Consider the following 23,649-nt stretch of genomic DNA (forward strand, 5'->3'; position numbering starts at 1 on the left):
TGGAAGATTCCTCTTCCATTCCCACTGGAATCCAGCCTCACCCTGTAACAAAACACTGCTGACCTCATGAAGGTGCCAGAAAGAAAAAAATAAAACAAGAAAACTTTCAACGGTTCATTCTTAACTAAAGAATGAACACACACACAAACACGTTCATCCGCTCTTAAACTCTCTGTAATCCTGAGAGTTTAAAATGAAACAAAGTCCTCTTATACCCAGGCTTCCCAGGTGGCACTTGTGGTAAAGAACGTGCCTACCAATGCAGGAGATGTAAGAGACATGGGTTCAATCCCTAGGTCAAGAAGCTCCCCTAGAGAAGGGCATGGCAACCCACTCCATTATTCTTGCTTGGAGAATCCCAGGGACAGCGGAGCATGGCAGGCTACAGTCCATAGGGTCCCAAAGAGTTGGACACAACTGAAGTGACAGCACGCATGCAGAGTGAAGATATTTTTGGAATTGGGAGGGGAGAACAGGTAGAAGGAAATCAACCTTGAATATTCATCAGAAGGACTGATGCTGAAGTTGATGCTCTAATACTTTAGCTACCTGATGCAGAGAGCTGACTTATTGGAAAAGACCCTGATGTTGGGAAAGATTGAAGGCAGAAGGAGAAGGGGGTAGCAGAGGATGAGATGGTTGGATGGCAACACCGATTCAATGGACATGAACTTTTGCAAACTCTGGGAGATGGTGAGGGACAGGGAAGCCCGTCGTACTGCAGTCCATGGGGCTGTGAAGAATCAGACATGACTTGGCGACTGAACAACAACAAAAGCACAGGCAGACCCACAGACCTGCTGCATCTCATGTTCAGAAAGCAGTTAACATGCTTTGGTGGCAACTGTAAAACACAGGAGAGTAGACCCCGGGCTGCTGTGGGAAGACTAGTGACACTTCCATGGCTGCTGTGAGGTTTCATTCCTTTTGGGTTTTAGGACCCTGGCGGGGGGTGAACTTTTCACATCTCTCCAGGGCTATTTCTTACATTCCATTAGAAGAGCCTCAGAAGATTTGGTCAGAGGGGACATGACAGCAGATAACAGAATGTGGGGCTAGAGGGTTGCCTAGAGGTCACCTGGTCAAGCATCGTCCTGTTACTGATGGGGAGAGTGAGGCCAGATGCAGCAGAATCAGAAAGAATGCATCCTGATTCCTGGTGCGGGAGTCCTTCCCTCCCCTGACTGCCATGCCAGCCGGAGCTGGGTTTCTTCCTGGACACCTTGGTCTGACAGCTCTGCTCCCAGACAGTGTCACTGGCCCACATGCCAAAGAGCAGGGTCACTTCCTTGTGACATGCATTTCTCCTTGCTGACTCTCTCAGCATTTAATCAACATCAGATGGCACCTCCCGTCCCATTTGACACACTTTCTCTGTCTTGTTTTTTCTCCCTCCCGAGACTTATTTTTCATAAAAATTCTGTTTTATCATTCCCTTTCTGCCCTCCGCTGGGAGGACATCTGGCCAAACATACGGATGCCTACTACAAAGAAACCCTGCTGGCTCACGGAGCTGGGGGACCCCCTCCTCCTTGGACCTAGATGGTCACAGAAAACATTCAAGAGAGATATCCCCCTGTTACCAGCCTTTGTAGTGTTTGTTTTCTTAGCATTACTTTCCAGAGATGGGAGACTTGATTCCCACTGCAAGGGGCGGGTAGGAAGGGCAGGGAATGGATCGAGGCGAGGCTGCAGAGAAGAGATTCTAGCTCAGGAAGTGAAACTTCTGTGCCCCTCACCACCGAGAGAGCCAGTTTATTACAGAGCCTGGCCCAAATAGCACATCTGCAATTCAGCAGCCCACGGACAGAACGTGTCTGCAGGATCCATGCCCTCCCTCAGGCTACCCGCCTTGCTCTAGTCCCACTGAACTAGATTCTAGGCTCCTGTTCTGAATGCATCTTCCAGTGTCCAGGGCTGTATTATACAAAAAACACTGGGGAAGCCAAAGGAAGTCAGAATCCCTCTGGCTAACTCCTTGACTATTCCGTGGAAGTTCAGAATAGGCTGACAACTTGGTCCCCAGCCCACACACTCCAAGTTCCCTGATTCACCCTTATTTCCAACAACACATTTGTTTAAAGGGAGAAGATGGGGTTTGATGGGGCCGCCGATCAGGGGGTACTTAGCCGGTTGGAGAGAATACATTGAAACGCTGCAGGAATGATGGTGCAGAAGGCCAGAAAAATTGACCAGCAAAGAGAATTCCTTTCTGCTGTGGCTCTCCACAAAGAGCCCTCCCAAGTTCTGTGGTCCCAGCCCCAATCCAGTCTGTTTTTCTTATCTTTTTGGAAAACAAGAGTCTCTTTCATTATCTTATTTTTCGACCATTACCAAAGGAGTGCTCTCTGTTAACACGGATGCGTACCGATCAGCAAGCGGCCTTCCTCCCTATGTGAAGGCTGGTGCTGTGGGCGAGTGCAGGGCACTTCCCAGCTGTCTTAATTACCATAAGTGTCCAGAGCTCAGTGGTGTTGCCATAAAGATCATGTTACCACAGAGAAGCTCCAGAAAGCTGGTAGACGGCAAATTCAGAAAACCACAGGTTTTGATCTGAGTTTTTTTTTTTAATCTGAGTTTTATAGTAACCTTTTCATGTGGTTTTTTTATAGCTATTAATCTACTTCCTGGTGGCATATATTCCCATAAGCCCATGAGAATGATTTGGCCTTAACAGTAAAACTGATGATTTCAAATTCATCCCTATGATTAAAATGCCCTGAAAAGCAACAAAACAGTAAGAGTTAACATCCTAGTTACTTGGGATGTTGCGCAATATCACTAGAATAGCAGTTAAATACATAAAACATTTTATCCCATGAACAATTAGTTTTTCCTTATTATAAAGACTATTTACTAAATGATGGGATATGGGTTTAGCTAGTATTTTTTTTTAAATTAATAATGAGAATTTAGTTTCGAAAATACAAATCCCTGGAAACCTTACTAGGGGCTTCCCTGGTTGCTCAGATGGTAAACAATCCTCCTGCAATGCAGACCTGGATTCCATACTGGGCAGGGAAGATCTCCTAGAGAAGGGAATGGCAACCCCCTCCAATATTCTTGCCTGGAAAATTCCATGGACAGAGGAGTCTGGCGGGCTACAGTCCATGGGGTCGCAAAGAGTAGACATGACTGAGCAAACACATGGACACCTTACTATGCCAAGTTTCTTAAGCAATGCAGGGAATCATGATAACAGGAGGACAAGAATTAAAAACAAAATCACTTTCTGTGCAAAATAAAGCCTTACCACATCTCTATATTCATAAAGATGTATTCAAATCAGAAAAATAATTTACATGAGTTTTATGAATTTGAAATCTTTAGCATTCCTCCTGAGCTTATATTAATATTCTGCACATTTACTAAATGTACAGTTTCTTTCATTAATTTTTTTCATGTATATGCATGGGGCTTCCCTATTGATTCAGCAGTAAAGAATCCCCCTGCAATGCAGGAGGCACAAGAGACACTGGTTCAAACCCTGAGTTGGGAAGATCCCTGGAGAAGGAAGAGGTTAACCACTCCAGTATTCTTGGTTGGAAATCCCATGGACAGAGGAGCCTGGTGGGCTACGGTTCATGGGGTTGCAAAGAGTTAGATGTGACTGAAGCGACTAAGCACGCATATATGTATAAAAAGGGCAGCCAGTTCTGTTTTGGTTTTAATGTAAAAAGTATACATGCATTATTTGTTTAAAATTTATAATGTATACGTTGTCTGCTAAAAAAAGAATTGTTAAGGCCAAAAGCCAGATAATGATGCCACTCAGAACATACAATGTCTGCCAGGATGTATACTGTCTCAAAAGAATGCCATTACTTTCTCCTTGTAGTTTTATAATAAGAAATCCTTTATTATATGAACTGTAAACAAATGCCTTCAGTTCTGAGGAGAGGATTCCTCGCCCCGGGGGGCAGTTCATCCATCACGTCTCTTACATCTGCCCCTCGCGCTGGCCGCTTCCTCCTGGCCCTCTTCCTATTCATTTCATTCTATGGGCATGGAGTTTATTGTCAACCCTCCTAATGATACACTTCAGCAGCCCTGACTACTTCATTATCAACATCACCAAACAATGTCCTTCTGTGATCAGGCATTCAATGTTTTAATTAAAAGGACGCATGAAAATTCAGCTCCAGCTTGGGCCATTAGATTCTGCCGTATAATTGAGCTGGATACTTGGACTGCACAGGTATTTGGAGGAAAGCCACGAGATATTTGCTTAGTGGATGAGAGTTTGCTCTTGCAGCAAATGTGAAGAGGAATTGCTAAGGATGGTGGCCAGTCTAGAGGACCCGATGTGTGCCACGTACCCCTGCCCAGCTACTTTGTTGTTGAATCGTGTCCAACTCTGTGACCTGCATGGACTGTAGCCCGCCAGGCTCCTCTGTCCATGGGATTCTCCAGGCAAGAATACTGGAGTGTGTTGCCATTTCCTCCTCCAAGGGATCTTTTGATCCCTGGATCGAACCCTCGGTTCCTGCATTGGGAGGCAGATTCTTTTACCACTGAGCCACCAGGGAAGCCACACCCTTTAATAACCTTGCCAAGCAGGACTTCTGATCCCAATTTATAGATTTTTAGGAAAGTGGGGGTCAGCGAGGTTGAGTACCTAAGCCAGTAAGTGGCTGAGCTGGGAGCTAAACCCAAATGATCACAGGTTGCTCCTCCAAGGTTGCTGACCTCCAGAGGTGAAAGCAAAACAAAGCCAAGTGAAGTATGCCTAAAGAGATAAATCAGAGGAGGCAAACAGGTTACACTTGTGGAGTGTTCTGTTGAAACCCAGGGCTATAGAAACATCCTTTCAAATGCTGAGAGATGAGCCCTTCTCAGAAATGAAGAAACAGGGAATGAGATGGTTGGATGGCATCACCGACTCAATGGACATGAGCCTGAGCAAACTCTGGGAGATAGTGAAGGACAGAGAAGCCTGGCATGCTGCAGTTCATGGGGTCACAAAGAGTTGGATATGACTGAGCCACTGAACAGCAACAACAGAAACGAGCAGGAAAACCTAGTCTCCAGCAAGTTAACCATTACAGGCCTGAGGTTTCTACAGGCTATAATTTCTCTTCCTATTCTATGGTGACATACTTGAGCAGCAAGTTTATTCCACTCTAAATAAATCCTCATTATCTCTTGGAGGGATCAGGACTGGCTTGGAGGTTTGGCTGGTAAGGTCTGTTGGCCCCTCGGAGGAATCGTCCCCCAGTGGTGGTGAAATTTCTGGAATGGAGTGGCCTGGGAAGAGAAGATGATTTTAGTCTTAAAAAAATATTTTTATTTATTTATTTGCATGTGTTGAGCCTTAGTTGCAGCACATGGGATCTTTAGTTACAGCATGCCAGATGTTTTAGTCAACTCTTAGCTGTGGCATGTGGAATCTAGTTCCCCAACCAGGGATTGAACCTGGGTCCCCTACGTTGGGAGCACAGAGTCTTAGCCACTGGATCACCAGGGAAGTCCCTGAGAAGGTAGATTTATACTCAGTAATTTCAAGGTAAACTATGAGGCATGCAGAGCCTTGAGCTTGAAACCAAAACAAGCTGGTTGCCCCTGTTGAGTTTTCTTCTAAAGTTCTAGTTCACTGAAATAGAAGCTTTAAAAGTCAATGGCTAACCCATCTACGGACCCAAATAGTTGCTGGTGGTTCCAGGCTGCAGGAGTTGGGTGAGATAAGTTAGTGGAAAGGAAGGAAGGGAAATAAGCCTTTATTAAGTGGTAATAAAAAGTGAATGTATCAAGCAGGTTTCCCTGGTGGCTCCGTGGTAAAGAATCTCCTGCCAATGCAGGAGACACAGGTTCAATCCCTGGCCCAGGAAGGTGCCACATGCTGCGGAGCAACTAGGCTCGTGTGCCACAACCACTGAGCATGTGCTCTGGAGCCTGGGAGCCGCAACTGCTGAAGCCCGCGCACCACAATGAAGACTGGCCACCACTCGTTGCAGCTAGAGAAAAGCCTGTACAGCATGAAGACCCTGCGCAGCGAAGAAATAAAATAAATACAATGAGTAAAAAACTAACATCTAGCCTCTTAACCCCCCTTTTTGAAAAAACCTACTTGGAGAACTTTAGACAAATCCAACTCTTTTTACAAACACCAGCTTGACCCCGTGGCTCGGAAATCCACTGCCACACTAACAGCTCCAGGTGGTCTGGAGTAGTCACGGTGCTCACTGCTACCATCCTCTGACCATGCAGGTCCTTAGAAGCTCACAGTCCGGAGGAGGGCGGTGGTCGACTCAGCCAGTGTCCATCTTACTAGCGAGGGAACTGCAGCCCAGTGAACTTGACCGCCCTCCCAGGCTGGCCCTGGCTTCAAGACTCAGGTCTCTGAATTCTCCACCTAAGTTCTTTAAATCCCAAAACACAGCCCACCATACTTCTTTGTTACCATATCCTATTTATTCAAGAAACAAGGATGTAGCATGTAGTCTGTACCACGCACTGGGTATCACGGTGAACAAAACAGATGACAATCTCTGTCCTCATAGAACTTACACGAGAGTGGGAGGCTATTTTAATTGCTCTTGTTGTTTAGTTGCTAAGTCGTGTCTGACTCTCTTGCGACCCCATGGACCGTAGCCCACCAGGCTCCTCTGTCCATGGGACTGCCCAGGCAAGAATACTGGAGTGGGCTGCCATTTCCTTCTCCAGGGAAAGCAAGAAATGGACAGAGGCCGTGTGGCGAGCAGGTGGATGGCAGTGGAAGCAGGCGGTCAGAGAAGGCTTCGGGGAGGAAGATCTGAGCCCAAGCTGGAAGGAGCACGGGGTGCCTGGGCTGGGTGCTCACAGCGCCCTCAGGGTCTGCCTGCTTCCTTTCCACATCCCAAGATTGGCCCTCCATCTCCCTGCAACACTCTTCTCTTACCAAATGCCTTCTTCTAAAAAACAAAACCTTCGTCATAAGTTTCCTCCTGGATGAATCCTCTCCTAATGAGCCTCCCCCAAGCCCTGAACCCCCTCGGTTCTTCTGAAAGTCACATGATATAAATCTATTAGGTTCATTTGTGTGGTTTTCAAATAATTCAAATGCCATCATCTTGGCTACCACCCCGGTGTGTGTGCGTGTTAGTTTGCTGAGTCGTATCCGGCTCTTTGTGACTCCATGGACTGTAGCCCGCCAGGCTCCTCTGACCATGAAATTTTCCAGGCAAGAATACTGGAGTGGATTGCCATGTCCTCCTCCAGGGGATCTTCCCAACCCTGGGATAGAGCCCGGGTCTCTCACCCTGCAGGCAAATTCTGGCGGTCTGAACCACCAGGGAAGCCCACCACCCTGGCAAGGGAATGCAATTGTTCTGGAGGGCTGCTTTTGCCTTTCTCTGAACAAACCAAACGCCTCCTCTACCCACTATACGCCCTGCAGGTTCACATACATGAGCCTGGAGCGTAGAGCCCACCATGGACACACGTGCTGTCACCCCTCAGCCGGCCCCAGTCACATGACTGGCAATAGCGCCACGTATGAGGCTTTCACAACCTTCTCCCCCACTTTCTGGCCAGCTTCCTGTGTGACAAGGGACACGCCGAGCTCGGTGTCCTGGAGGCCAGGGTGTAGTCGTCCTGGGAGAGGCATTCAGTTAAGGGTCAAAATACAGACACACAGGACACCTTACAACCAAACAAGCAGGAAGCCCGGGCTCCAGAGCAAGCATTTTCTTTTCACCACTGGAGGGGAGGGCAGTGCAGTGGGATTTACTAACCAAAGAAATGCAGATCTATAGACCCTTCTGGTTTGCAAGGCTGTGTCTGGCATCCCTCAGCTCTCACAGAACTAAACCCGACAGAACAGAGGTGAGAAAGCAAACTCACAGCCCGAAACTTGCCTTGAGCGTGTTTGCTTTTACAGTGTCATTTGGGGGCAGCTGAGCGGGCAAGTCTCAGTTAATGATAGTGTGTTTGTTGTTTATCACTGAAGCAGTGTTGGGGCATGTGGAAATTATGCTTCAGAGCAGGTGCTGGAAAAAAATAAAAAAGACAATCCATGCTTCTCTCACAGACCTACTTGATTTTTTTTTTCAAACCAACAAAACTACTGCTTTGATGAAAAGAAAAAAAAGGACCTTAGTGTCAGTGAAAATACCAATCAGCCCAACACACACTCTTCATTTCTGTGTGAATATGTTTTCTACTTTCTTCAAGTGAAGACGAGAGCTGAGGACACTTGAATTAAGGGAAAAGTGAGCCAAGACAAAGAGTTGACTCATTGGAAAAGACCCTGATGCTGGGAGGGATTGGGGGCAGGAGGAAAAGGGGACGACAGAGGATGAGATGGCTGGATGGCATCACCGACTCGATGCACATGAGTTTGGGTGAACTCCGGGAGTTGGTGATGGACAGGGAGGCCTGGAGTGCTGCAATTCATGGGGTCACAAAGAGTCAGGCACGACTGAGCAACTGAACTGAACTGAGCCAAGACAGAGAGACAGATTTTTACTGTCGGAGTTTTAAAGGAATTATCTGTTCCTTGAGGAAGGCAATCTTGGTTCAGAAGCTTGAAGAGAAGTTGATCGATTTGAAATGACCCAGATGCAGGGCGGCAGGGGAAAGCTGGTAAAAAATAAGTAATGAGGAAAATGAGAAGGATCTATTGTACAGATCACAGGATGAGTTGTGAGGGGGGTGTGGTCCCTAGATTTGGTGAAGAGCATCTGTTCACCAGCTTGGTATTCACATTTGTGATTAAAAATGGACAAAGGACATACAAAGGAAGAAATCTTTGTATGGGGCATTCAGCCCTGGGTGTAGAAGTCAAAGGAAAGAAACTGGAAAATAAAAGTGGAGAATCACTACACTAGAAAGTCAGGAGGCATGCAACCAATTACAAGTAAATGTAAAGTAAGTGGGAAAGTACATGCTTATTAACATTGCCATGCCTTTGTAAACAGTTCATAAATGAGTGTTAAATTTAGAAATCTGTTTAAAGCTGAAACAACTAGATGAAAAGATGGATAAGTACATGTATGTGTATGTATACACACATATACACTCATGGACAGAGGAGCCTGGGGGGCTACAGTCCATGGGGTTGCAAAGAGTGGGACGCGACAGGGTGACTGAGTAGGCAACACACACAGTGACTTTCTTCAGACAGTAGAGATGCTTTTTAAAAAGCATTTCCAAAGCGAAAATCAAATTCATGATTTCCCATCATTTCTCAGGGCTGAGCTGGAGCCAGCTTACTCCAGCTGCTTATATCTCCTCACATTTTAAAGATGGTTCAGTAGTAAAGAAACTGCCTGCCAATGCTGGAGACACGGGTTCAATCCCTGGGTCAGGAAGATCCCTGGAAGAGGAAAAGGCAACCCACTCCAGTATTCTTGCCTGCAGAATTCCATGGACAGAAGAGCCTGGTGGGCTGTAGTCCATGGGGTCGTAAAGAGTCGGACATAACTGAGCGACAGTATGTAGTGCTTAGGATAAAATCATTTAATTGTATTTCATGCTCAAAGAAATGAATCTTATTGCCCAAATGGCCCAACACTCCTCATTAGGGTTGTAAATTGGTTAAACAGACTGAAAGAAGAAGAGGCTTTGGACAAGTTTCTTGGGACAACAATGTCCAATCTGCACCCAGCTCAGGATTTTCCCCAGTACTCCAGTGAAGGTGGAATTTAGAATTAATAGCAGGATCACCCACCAGGGAGTCATTCATATATTTTATTTCTACTATGCAGCACCTATCGGTTTACATAAACTCCCAGAAACCTGTATATAGTTTAGAATACAGTGTGGGTTCATTGCTTATTATTCTTTAAATTATTCTTTAAAATCCATGTACCTATGGACACCTTATCTTTGACAAAGGAGGCAAGAATATACAATGGAGAAAAGACAATCTCTTTAACAAGTGGTGCTGGGAAAACTGGTCAACCACTTGTAAAAGAATGAAACTAGAGCACTTTCTAACACCATACACAAAAACAAACTCAAAATGGATTAAAGATCTAAAGTAAGACCAGAAACTATAAAAATCCTAGAGGAGAACATAGGCAAAACACTCTCCGACATAAATCACAGCAGGATCCTCTATGACCCACCTCCCAGAATGTTGACAATAAAAGCAAAAATAAACAAATGGGACCTAATTAAAAGCTTCTGCACAACAAAGGAATCTATAAGCAAGGTGAAAAGACAGCCTTCAGAATGGGAGAAAATAATAGCAAATGAAGCAACTGACAAAGAATTAATCTCAAAAATATACAAGCAACTCCTGCAGCTCAATTGCAGAAAAATAAATGACCCAATTAAAAAATGAGCCAAAAGAACTAAACAGACATTTCTCCAAAGAAGACATACAGATGGCTAACAAACACATGAAAAGATGCTCAACATCACTCATTATCAGAGAAATGCAAATCAAAACCACTATGAGGTACCATCTCACGCCAGTCAGAATGGCTGCGATCCAAAAGTCTACAAGCAATAAATGCTGGCGAGGGTGTGGAGAAAAGGGAACCCTCTTACACTGTTGGTGGGAATGCAAACTAGTACAGCCACTATGGAGAACAGTGTGGAGAGTCCTTAAAAAACTGGAAATAGAACTGCCATATGACCCAGCAAACCCATTTCTGGGCATACACCCCGAGGAAACCAGAATTGAAAGAGACAGGTGTACCCCAATGTTTATCACAGCACTGTTTATAATAGCCAGGACATGGAAGCAACCTAGATGTCCATCAGCAGATGAATGGATAAGAAAGCTGTGGTACATATACACAATGGAGTATTACTCAGCCATTAAAAAGAATACATTTCAATCAGTTCTAAGGAGGTGGATGAAACTGGAGCCTATTATACAGAGTGAAGTAAGCCAGAAAGAAAAACACCAATACAGTATACTAATACATATATATGGAATTTAGAAAGATGATAACAATAACCCTGTATGCAAGACAGCAAAAGACACAGATGTATACAACAGTCTTTTGGACTCTGTGAGAGAGGACAAGGGTGGGATGATTTGGGAGAATGGCATTGAAACATGTATATTATCATATGTGAAATGAATCACCAGTCCAGGTTCGATGCATGATACAGGATCCTCAGGGCTGGTGCACTGGGACGACCCAGAGGGATGGGATGGGGAGGGAGGTGGGAGGGGCGTTCAGGATGGGGAGCACATGTACACCCGTGCTGGATTCATGTCAATGTATAGCAAAACCAATACAATATTGTAAAGTAATTTGCCTCCAATTAAAATAAGTAAATTTATATTAAATAAATAAATAAGAAGATGTGTCCTGATCAAAAGAGGTTTAAGGAATGTATCAACCAAATAACAATTTGTAAATCTTGCTTAAATTCTATTTTAAAAAACCAACAGTTTTTAAAAATCAACACTTTAAAAAGTTTCTATCTTTAGGAGATAAAAAAATAAAATAAAATAAAATCTCTTACTGTAAAGCAGTCCCTGTTGGTTAAGAAGATGCTGTTGTCTTTAGCGGCCACTATACAATGTGATATGGGCTTCCCTGGTGGCTCAGTTGGTAAAGAATCTGCCTGTAATGTAACAGACCCAGGTTCAATCCCTGGGTCAGGAAGATCCCCTGGAGAAGGGAATGGCTACCAAGGCAGTATTCTTGTCTGGAGAATTCCACGGACAGAGGAACCTGGTGGGCTGCAGTCCATGGGGTCACAAAGAGTTGGACATGACTGATAGACTTTTACTTTTACTACTTCACCATGTGATGCAGGGACAGGCTTTACTGGCAGACCAAGGATGCACCCAGCCACCTTCTAGAATAAGGCCTGAGCATTGCTCTTCCTTCTTGGGGGAGCCAAGCTTCCCAACCTTACTGTTGGAAAAGCCACTTGAACCTCAGGTCCTACTGATGACAGGCCAGCAGTATCATCTCATGAGCACAAAGAGAGCACTATTTCATTGACTTCACGTTATGCGTGGCCTTGGAGAGGGACTGAAAAAGAAGGATTCAGTGATTTACAAAACATCCATTGCTAAATGTGGAATCAGATGAAGTCTGGACTGCATAGCTCCAGCTCCTTTGCGACGCTCCTTCCTGCTGGAAAGCAGTTGTGTTACAGCTGCAGAACTAGTAAAGACAACCAGCCACCTGTAAATACAACCAACTGGTTGCCCTGAAACAATCTGTCCCTTTATACAGCACTTAGGGGAAACAACACCTAATGAACAACACCTAGTAAGGAAGAGGAACATATACTACAGTAAAAGGAAAAATCCCACTCACAGCCATGGTTATGACAGTGCTTATAAAATTAGATGTACTAATTTATTAGGGTAGACAGTGTACCCAAATGACTGTATGATTGCATTTTTATTAATTTTTATCCATAGGACTGTTACATAGGAGTTAATCTTCCCAACTTTGAGCTTGGCAGGAAGATCTGTCTGTTTCTCCTCCTGCTTACTTCCCAGACACACATCCCACTCAGGGGCACAAAGCACTGAAGAGAAATGTTTATCCAAATGGAGTTGGAAACGTCAGGGGCTCCAAGTGGACCCTGGGGCTCTGAGAAGGCCCCTTCTTTTAATGGCTTCTGCTGTATAGGCCCAGGGGAGGATGGGAAGAATCACAGAGTAGGGGATGGAGACAAGATCTTTTTTTAAGAAAAGAGAAAGGCTTGTGATTATCTAGACAGAATAGGTTGTCTGAGGCAGTATAGTCAAAGCTATGGTCTTTCCAGTAATCATGTACAGATGTGAGTGTCGGACCATAAAGAAGGCTTAGCACCAAAGAACTGATGCTTTCAAACTGCGGTGCTGGAGAAGACTTGAGAGTCCCTTGGATGGTAAGGAGATCAAACCAGTCAATCCTGAAGGAAATCGACCCTGAAAATTCACTGGAAGGATTGATGATGAAGCTGAAGCTCAAATACTTTGGCCACCTGATGTGAAGAACTGACTTATTGGAAAAGATTCTGATGCTGGGAAAAACTGACGGTAGGAGGAAAAGGGGGTGACAGAGGATGAGATGGTTGGATGGCATCACCAACTCAATGGACAAGAGTTTGAACAAGCTCCAGGAGATAGTGAAGGACAGGGAAGCCTGGCGTGCTGCAGCCCATGGGGTCGCAAAGAGTCGGACATGACTTAGCAACTGAATAGCAACAAAAAAAGGAAGAGCAGAACAGGGAGAGCTGTGGCCACAGGGAAATGAAAGTAATCAACAACAGGCTTTAACAAAATAGACTGTAAGTAAGGTTCCTACCATCAAGTCATTCTTGTCCCAACAAGCTGGGAAACCCTGAGGTGAAGTGTCTATGATTTGTTCACTGGAGCACAGAGGTGATACAGATTATTTCTGATGATAAAAAGTGCTTTCTAGAGAGTGAAGGACAAGCAAACTAGAACATGAAAGGAGTATCTACACAATAGTCATGTAAATTATTATATGACACCTAGGGCAAAATTAAACCAGCACGGCAGGCAGAGAAATGAGTGCCAATACTAAGATCCACTGTCAAAATGCAGGGATTCTTATTTACCGAATGGCCAACCTGCTTCCATATTAAGGTATTATACCTGCACACCTTCCCAGGTGACTCAGTGGTAAAGAATCTGCCTGCAGTGTGGGGAACCTGGGTTTGATTTGGGTTGGGAAGATCCCCTGGAGAAGGGAATGGCAACCCACTCCAGTATCCTTGCCTCGAGAATCCCATGAACAGAGGAGCCTGGCGGGCTGCTGTCCATAGGGTCACAAAGAGTCAGACACGACTTAGTGACTAAACACATTCACTTTTCAGGCTTTTTAAGCTAGGGCAGATCAATAACTTTCTGTCTTTGCATCTGCACCTTCTTCTTGTAAGTCCTGCCACAACTCCTGCCAGACAGAATGCTCTCAACCACTTCTGGTTTGGTGCCCCCAGAGTAGAATGGGTTTTTGTTCAAATAAACTCTTAACATTCTTCATATGCCTCAGTTTACCTCTGAATAGTTCATTCAAGTCAGAGAGGAGCCCAGACCATGTCTCCCCTGTGACGAGGACAAAACCTGTTGGCGGTGGTGGTGGATGGACACAAAGACAGAATCCGTAGCCAGGGCACTTTTCATCGGTTTCCTCCTAACTTCCCATCTTGATGAAAAATGTGAAATTTCTCTGCATGCTTCTGACAGTCACCTTTCCCCCTCCACAGTGATCAGTAAGGGGGTCTGCAGATGCTTCCAGCTGAGACAGGAGGAGAAGACACCCAGCGAGAGGAAAGGTGCGGGGAGGCGGTGTGGACATACAGCTGGAGTCAGACAAGACTGGGACTATTTCCTTAGCCACACTGATGAAGGGTTTCTACCAGGTCCTTAGTGAGGAGCAACTGGAACCTGATATCAAAACCCACTGTATGTCCTTCCTAGTTTATTGTATATAATTAAGTACCACCAACTGTGCAGGCTTTGCATTCCAGGGCATGGGATCAGTCATTCTCAACAATCCTTTTGTTGACTTCCTTAAGTCCCAGCTAAGAAGCCCTTGAGGGCTTCCCTGAACTGGGAGGAACTGATCACCATGGTAGAACTCTAGTGCCCAGGAATGCCCCCCTATTCCCCCCTCCACCTCACCCCCATCATCTCTGCCCAGTGTGCTTCATGGCACAGGCACAGGGGAGCATCAGACAACAGACACACCAGGCGCATGCCTTGCCTCCAACTGCAGAAGAGGCCAGTGCGCGGCCATGTGACTAGGAATGCATATTTCTATCACCATACTATGCAAAGTCGCTAGGCCTTCCTGTTAAATCCCCCTCTTAGCTCCCCTTCTGAGCCTGGACCTTGTCTAGTGTGTGGGCCCTGCTCTACCAAGGACCCAAGGGGATTGGGAGGGTGGTCTTCCAAATACCTCAGGCCTAGGCTGCTGTTTCGAACCACTTGGCTCATGTAAAGCTTTGCTAGAATTGGAGGTGTTTCAAAGGCAATGAAGAGCATATGAGAACAAATGATCTAATACAGAGAGTGAATTCCTGGAGACTTAGTCACTGAGCAAGGAAGCAAAACAGACCTTGAGTGATGGTACACCTTGAGGACCTTGAAAAGACATCGTCTGAGGGACCATAATTTATCCTATAATTTATCCATAATTTATCCTATTTATTCTATCTTGGGAACACTATAAGCAATATTTGTCAAATATAGATTTTACAGATTCTTAATATTTAGGGAACAAAAAGTTCCCTTTAAACCCCTTTATCAAATGTGTACATTTTCACATGCTTGCACACAGGTTATACCATGTTGCAAATATGGCCTACAATTGTGACAAAGTCATTCGATGAACAAGCAACATGAACACTATGACCTAGCCCCACAAAAATGTGCACAGACATCCATTTGGACACACTTTCAAGAGGTCCATGGGCTTCAGTTGCTACTCACAGACATGGGGCTAGAACTAGTGATGCTTGACCTCTCAGGGAATGTATAAGGATGGTATAGTCCTTTCCCACAAGAACGGATCAGTGTTGGTAAGTTGTCGGTCATACAGACACACTTCTATCCCCCGTGGAATAGGATGGAGGGGCAATTCCATTGACGAAAATCCTCTCTCACCTTTCCTCCCTGTTGATTCTCTTGATTGTGCAGCCCAAGCAATATTTACTTACAAGTCCCTGATCCCAATAACTAACTCAACACAACAACATACGAATCACAAGTGTAGACCACAGTTGTCTATGGAGCCACTTAAGTAGCATCATCAAGACAACCCAATGCAGAGAGATAGCAAAGGACAGAATCATCCAGAAGAGAGGAGGAGGCTGGACGTGGATACAAGAGGAGTTGGGGAAAGTTCACCTGTTGTTGAAAATCAGCAAGTACATCACTGACAGTGGAGGGCCAGATGTCCTGTTAAGAAATGTCCTACTTAAACAGTCTCAAAAAGTTGGCAGCTGTCCTTGTGGGAACCAACAGCAGGAGCAGCAGCTGTAATGAATGAATCAGAAGTGTCCTTTCTACACATCTGACTTCATCATGATCATGTCTCCCCTCTGCTCAAGTTCTTCTAGTAGTTTCTCACCTCACTGAGATGAAGAGCCCACAAGGCCCATCTTCTCTCCAAACCTTCCCTCCCTGACCTCAGCTACTCTGCGGCTCACTCCCGCTCCAGCCACACTGCGCCTTGAACATACCAGACACATGGCCCCAGGGCCTTTGCATTTTCTGTTTCCTCTGCCTAGGACTCTGTCCCTTAGGTAACCCGCAGCTCTCTCTCTCTCTTCCTCTCTTACTTTTTACAGGTCTTTACTCAACCATCACCTTGTTAGAGAGGTTTTTCCTGATTAACCTTTTGAAAATTGCAACTCCCCATCTCCCTTCCTTATTTTCTCTAGAACACTTCTCACCATTTAACACACTATCTGATTTACTGATGTGAGAGTTAGACCGTAAAGAAGGCCGAGCACTGAAGAATTGATGCCTTCAAACTGTGGTGCTGGAGAAGACTCTTAAGAGTTCCTTGGACAGCAAGGAGATCAAACCAGTCAATCCTAAAGGAAACCAAACCTGAAGATTCACTGGAAGGACTGATACTGAAGCTGAAACTCCAATACTTTGGCCACCTGATGTGAAGAGCTGACTCATTGGAAAAGACCCTGATGCTGGGAAAGATTGAGGGCAGGAGGAGAAGGGGACGACAGAGGATGAGATGGTTGGATGGCATCATTGACTCAATGGACATGAGTTTGAGCAAGCTCAGGGAGACAGGGAAGAACAGGGAAGCCTGGCGTGCTGCAGTCCATGGGGTTGCAAAGAGTCGGATATCACTGAACGACTGAACAACTGAACAACAATCTGATTTACTTATCTTTTGCACGCCCCCCCCCCAACAAGAATGTAAGTTTCATGTAGATAGAGATTTTGTGAGCTGTACTCTCTACTGTATGGCTAGAATATGACCAGCGCAGTGGATACCAAGCGGGGTTGTTGAGATTAAATAAAAGAACATAAAATACCTGAAAAGCACAGAGCATATAATAAGAATTATGTAAATATTTGCTATTATTTTATTTTTGTTTTAAACTCCATATAACCTAATGAGTAGTTTGTATTATAATATGCATTTTTAAATTTTTTATTAAATTTTTTTAAGTCTTTATTGAATTTGTTATAATATTGCTTCTGTTGTTTATGTTCTAGTTTTTTGGCTTTGAGGCATATGGGATCTTAGCTCCCTGAGCAGGGATTGAACCTGCATCCCCTGGATTGGAAGGTGAAGCCTTAACCACTGGACCACCAGGGAAGTCCCTATAATATCCATTTTACAGAAATAAAAAGTTGAGGCTCAGTGTAACCTTGAGGTCATACGCTAGTGGTTGGCAGAACCAGGATTCAAACCCATCTGACTCTTATGTTTTCTGCACTCACTTCCCTTGTTCTGCTTTGGAAGTCCTGGGACAGAAGAAAGGGCAGAAATCCATTCATTCTGGAATAAGCTCCAAGCCCAAGAAAGCTCCAGCCCAAGTGGGTGGGGATTAGGGGACCAGGTCTGCAGAATTCAGAAACATTTCTACTGCGTGGATCTGAAATGGCGTGTGGCATTCTGTTTACTTCCTAACTTGACCAAAAAATGTAGCAGAGCCTGCCAATTAAAAAATGTTTTCATGACCCCAGAAAATCCGACTATTGGAGACATTTACTTTAAACAGTCATTCCACCATAACAGGAAAGAGAGGCAGAGTAGAGGAGTTTATTATAACAGCTGCTTTCATACCCAAAACAAGGTTCGGCTGTTTTTGGCAGGTTGTACTGGAGTGGAGTTGGCAAGAGCAGACAGACTGCGTGAGTTTCCTTTCAAAAGATCATTTTGCTTCCTTAGAAAAACTCACGACTGGACTATCTAGCATGAACTACAGATGTGTGTTCCTTCTCTGCTCCTCTGTCTGCCGGGGCTTCCACCCCACCTGGGCCTAAACGGGGCATGAACTTCCAAATGCAGAGAGGGTGTGGGCTTTGAAGCTGCAAACACCTCCAGCTGCTTAACTCTGAAACTCGGTGTCCCTGTCCAGAGGGCTATTACTAGGATTAGTGTGAGGCAAATGCAGCTCCGAGCACATTGCCAAGTACACAGGCAGCTATTATGATGATGCAGTTATTAGCATGACTTTATTATTTTTTAAATAAATTTATTTAACAATAAAAAAGCAACTATCCTCCAATTATTAATGGGAGGATAATAGATTTAAAATATTGTGTTGGCTTCTGCCATACAGCAACACGAATCAGTCATAGGTATACATATATCCCCTTCCTCTTGAACCTCCCTCCCACATCCCACCCTTTCCCACCCCTCTATGTTGTTACAGAGCACTGGTTTGAGTTCTCTGAGTCACACAACAAATCCCCATTGGTTATCTATTTTATATTCAGTGGTGTATATGTGTCCATGCTACTCTCTCCACTTGCCCCACAGTCTGCTTCTTCCCTGCCAATACTGCCCATGTCCATAGTCTGTTCTCTATGTCTCTGTCTTCACTGCTGCCCTGCAAATAGGCTCATCTGTACCATCTTTCTAGATTCCATATATATCCGTTAATATACGATATTTGTATTTCTCTTTGTGACTTACTTCACTCTGTATAAGGGGCTCTAGGTTCACCCACCTCATTACAACTAACTCAAGTGCACTCTTTTTTATGGCTGAGTAATATTCCATTGTATATATGTACCACAGCATCTTTATCCATTTATCTGTTGGTGGACATCTAGGTTGCTGCCATGTCCTATGTATTGTAAATAGTGCTGCAAAGAATGTTGGGGTACATGTCTTTTTCAGTTTTGGTTTCCTCAGGGTATATGCTAGTAGTGGGATTGTTGGTGGGAATGTAAATTGATACAGCAACTATGGAAGACAGTATGGAGATTCCTTAAAAAACTAGGAATAAAATTAGCATGACTTTAAGTGTCTACAGTCTTGAGTCCTGATTTCTTCTGAGGACACTCCTGGGGTATTCCTTTTATGAAACCTACACAATGTGAAATGCAACTCCTTTCCTGGGGGCTTTTTAAAAACACTATATATATATTTTTTTTGTTGCTGTTTGTTTGTTTGTTTCACTAGGTCTTAGTTGTGGGATCTTTAGTTGAAGCATGCAGGATCTAGTTCCCTCACCAGGTGTTGAACCCTGACCCCCTGCGCTGGGAGAATGGAGTCTTAGCCACTGGGCCACGAGGGAAGTTCCCTACTAGGGGCTCTTTAAAAAGTGACTTAGCTGCACCCCTTTCCTTTCAAAACTGCAAAGCGGACAAGAAGTGGAATGAAGAGAGAGGCCAGGTTCCCCCTATAAGAGTCACTGCTCTTAGGGTCCAAGACGGGAGGAAAGGGAAGGGAGAGAAGGGGACTGGATGGCGGCCTGCAGGGCAGGGCTGCACTGGGGTTGATGCTGGAACTCTGACAGAAAGCCAAGGGCCCCTGGCTCCTAGGACCAGGGCCTTGCCAGGCTGCGCCTCTCGCAACACGAGAGCAGAGTAAACGACTGCAACCGTCCCAACATTAATGGCTTCCAGATGGCCAGGGAGCAAATAGCACAGGGCACGCTTGGCACATGTGAGTCCACGGGTCTGATGCTCATCACTCAGGCCAGTGACCCAAACTCAGAAAGAACCCACGTGACTCAGAATCAGACCTGCATGCAGCACGCACAGAGGCGGGACCGACAGCGCGTGCTGGAGAATCCCAGGTAAGGGGACACACACCCCATATCCTGCAGGGTCTCCAAGGGCACAGAAGCTGCCTCCCTCCGCCATGCCTGCTTGGCGGCATTTGAGTCTGAGACCCTCAGACAGCACAGACCTCGGGGCATGAAGGAAATGGGCCTCCCGCGCATCTAGGAGCTTAGGGCTGGGCTGTGCTGGGCTTGGGACCCATGCTCCAGGCGGGAAATCCTTGGCCATCGCTGGCAGCTTTGAAGACCTAGTTTTGATTTCAAAAGCCTTTAATCCTGTCTATTCAGAGCCTGAATTTGGAGCACTTGCCTTCCAAAAAAAAGAGAGGGAAGCCTGTAAACAGCACAAGGGGCGTGGATTCCAAGGGGCACAACTGGCAGAGTGGGGGTGGGGAAGGTGGGTGAGTGGGTGGGACCTGTACTCCCTCTCCTCTGAGAGGGCCAAGGTTAAATTCAGATGTTAAAACATCCTGCAGGGCCCCAGTTTGAGCTCCCTGAGTCACAGCAAATTCGCATTGGCTCTGTATTTTACATATGCTTCCATGCAACTTTTTGTAACAACCAAGAGGGGTGGGATGGGGTGGGAGGTGGGAAGGAGGTTCAAGAGGGAGATGACATATATATATCTAGGGCTTCCCTGGTGACTCAGACAGGAAAGAATCCACCTGCAATGAAGGAGACCTGGGTTCGACCCCTGGGTTGGGAAGATTCCCTGGAGGAGGTCATGGCAACCCACTCCAGTACTCTTGCCTGGAAAATCCCCATGGACAGAGGAGCCTGGCGGGCTGCAGTCCATGGGGTCACAAAGAGTCAGACACAACTGAACTACTAAGCACAGCACACGGCTGATTCATGTTGATGTATGGCAGAAGCCAACACAGTATTGTAAAGCAATTATCCTTTAACTAAAAATAAACCAAAAAAAAAAAAAATCCCACAGCCCAAGTACCAGCTCAATTAAAGGAGAAGCTGTGATCATGCATGTCTGCAGCCTGGACCCCACATCCAGGGGTGATATTCCAAATATTTAATAAATGTCCTGGCACGAGCACTCATCAACAGGCAGGGATACCCCCATGGCTCTCCTGGCTGAGTGTCTGCCCATCCTGAAGAGACGTTTAAAAAACAGCATAGCAATTACTCGTGGGTGGAGCATCTCAGCACAGCCAACACACTTTCCACTGTTGACTCACAGTTCTCCCTGCCTGGTGCTTTACCTGGAGGGTGACCGGCTCCACGGTAGCCTGGTCACACAGGAGATGGGCTGTACGCCCCAGTCGTGAATTAAAATAGGAAGAAGAGGGTGGGATGATTTGAGAGAGTAGCATTGAAACATACATGACCCCATATATAAGAGAGATAAGCCAGTGGGAGTTTGATGTACGAAGATCTGTCACAACCTGGAGGGATAGGGTGAGCTGGGAAGGGAAGTTCAAGATGGAGGGGACACATGTACACCTATGGCCAACTCAGACTGATGTATGGCAAAAACCATCACAATATTGTAAAGTAATTATCCTCCAATTAAAATAAAAAATTTAAAAATAAAATAATAAAACAAAACTGTTATGAAAGCAGATGGGCAGAGGGCTGTTTTAAGCTGCTCCTCTGTTGACTCTTGAGAGTCCCTTGGACTGCAAGGAGATCCAACCAGTCCATCCTAAAGGAGATCAGTCCTGAGTGTTCATTGGAAGGACTGATGTTGAAGCTGAAACTCCAATACTCTGGCTACCTGATGTGAAGAGCCAACTCATTTGAAAAGACCCTGATGCTGAGAAAGATTGAGGGCAGGAGGAGAAGGGGACAACAGAGGATGAAATGGTTGGATAGCATCACCGACTCAATGGACATGAGTTTGGGTAAACTCCAGGAGTTGATGAAGGACAGGGAGGCCTGGCATGCTGTGGTCCACGGGGTAGCAAAGAGCTGGACATGACTGAGCGACTGAACTGAAATCTGTTTAAAGAAAATAATCATAAGGACAAGTCCCAGGGCTCAGAGAATATTCTCCCATCCCTGTGAAACTGGGTAAAAATCCCAATCGCATCATTTTGTGAACCAAAAGCCTTGAAGTGACTGCTGCAGACCCTTGGGCTGGCTGAGCAGCACTGGGTCCTGCAGGGTATGACTGATGGGGGAGAGAGAATGAGGGCATTAAGTTCCCCACCTCCAGGAGCTGACACTGAGGTCCGGCAACTAGCATCAGTCAGATATGACTGGCTCCCACAATATTGCAGTCTGCACCGCTCTCCATGAGCCACTCTATGAGTGCCAGCGGATGTGTCAAGAGAACGCAATTTGTCTTGTCCTTTTAAAAAAAAAAAATTATTTAACTGGAGGCTAATTACTTTACAATATTGTAGTGGTTTTTGCCAAACATTGACATGAATCAGCCACGGGCACACATGTGCCCCCATCCACAACCCCCCTTCCATGTCCCTCCCCATCCCATCCCCCAGGGTCATCCCAATGCACCAGCCCTGAGCACCCTGTCTCATGCATTGAACCTGGACTGGCAACCTGCTTCGCATATGATAATATACACGTTTCAACTCTAACTTCTCAAATCATCCCACCCTCGCCTTCTCCCACAGAGTCCAAAAGTCTGTTCTTTACATCTGTGTCTCTTTTGCTGTCTCGCATATAGGGTCATTGTTACCATCTTTCTAAATTCCATATATATGCGTTAGTATACTGTATTGGTGTTTTTCTTTCTGACTTACTTCACTCTGTATAATAGGCTCCAGTTTTATCTACCTCATTAGAACTGATTCAAATGCATTCTTTTTAATAGCTGAGTAATACTCCATTGTGTATATGTACCACAGCTCTCTTATCCATCCATTCATCCATGTCCTAGATGCTAATGGACATCTAGGTTGCTTCCATGTCCTGGCTATTATAAACAGTGCTGTGATAAACATTGGGGTACACCTGTCTCTTTCAATTTTGGTTTCCTCGGTGTGTATGCCCAGCAGTGGGATTGCTGGGTCATATGGCAGTTCTATTTCCAGTTTTTTAAGGAATCTCCACACTGTTCTCCATAGTGGCTGTACTAGTTTGCATTCCCACCAACAGTGTAAGAGGGTTCTCTTTTCTCTGCACCCTCTCCAGCATTTATTGTTTGTAGACTTTGATAGCAGCCATTCTGACTGGCATGAGATGGTACCTCATTGTGGTTTTGATTTGTATTTCTCTGATAATGAGTGATGTTGAGCATCTTTTCATGTTTTTGTTTTGTCTTGTCTTTTTTAAAAAGTTATTTATTTACTTTTGGCTGCACTGGGTCTTTGATGCGGCACTCAGGCCTTCTCTAGCTGTAGTGAGTAAGGGCGAATCTAGCTGCGGTATGTGGACTTCTCACGGCGGTGGCTTTTCTTGTTGCAGAGCACGGGCTCAGTAGTTGTGGTCCACGGGCTTAGTTGCTCCAAGGCACGTGGGATCTTCTTCCTGGACCAGGGATCAAAACTGTGTCCCCTGCATTGGCAGGCAGATTCTTAACTACTGGATCCCTCAGGGAAGTCCTGTCTTGTCTTTTCTATACCCCTCCAGACACCATGTGTTTCTTCTCGGTTGATTCTCCCTTTTCCTTTCCACTCCCAGACTGTCAGTCTCTCCATTCTCATCCTTCTCTCCCCTCTGCACCCCTCCCCTCACCCACTCTCCTCTGCGGTCCTGTTCATTCTGAGCTACTGTGCTTCATCCTTCCTGTTCTTTCTTCCCACCAGCGCCCACGAGAACCTTACACTTAAACTGTCAGTAAGCGCCCTGCACACTCTTGGGTGAGTACTGAGCAGGAACCTTGTAGGATGGTTCCAACAACTCCCTCGGTTGGGGAGACAAGGGCTGGATGACTTGTTCAACCCCCTCATCACAATACTAGATTTTCCTTAGGAGAAAAAGCTGCAACAAGCAGAAGGGCTCGCTTCTTCCTGACCAGGTTCATGCAACCTACAAACTTCACAAAAACGAAGGAAACAGCGAAGGAAAAAAAAGCAGGGGATGGGGGGGAGC

The 23,649-nt window shown here is 45.5% G+C and overlaps 1 protein-coding gene across 1 annotated transcript in view; it reads right to left on the reverse strand.

Annotated features, from left to right (window-relative positions):
* Window positions 1-23,649, reverse strand: part of COLEC12 (collectin subfamily member 12) — a 184,559-nt gene that overhangs the window by 42,356 nt on the left and 118,554 nt on the right. The window lies entirely within an intron of this gene.

Source organism: Bos mutus, chromosome 24, assembly GCF_027580195.1.
Source record: "Bos mutus isolate GX-2022 chromosome 24, NWIPB_WYAK_1.1, whole genome shotgun sequence".
NCBI lineage: Eukaryota > Metazoa > Chordata > Mammalia > Artiodactyla > Bovidae > Bos > Bos mutus.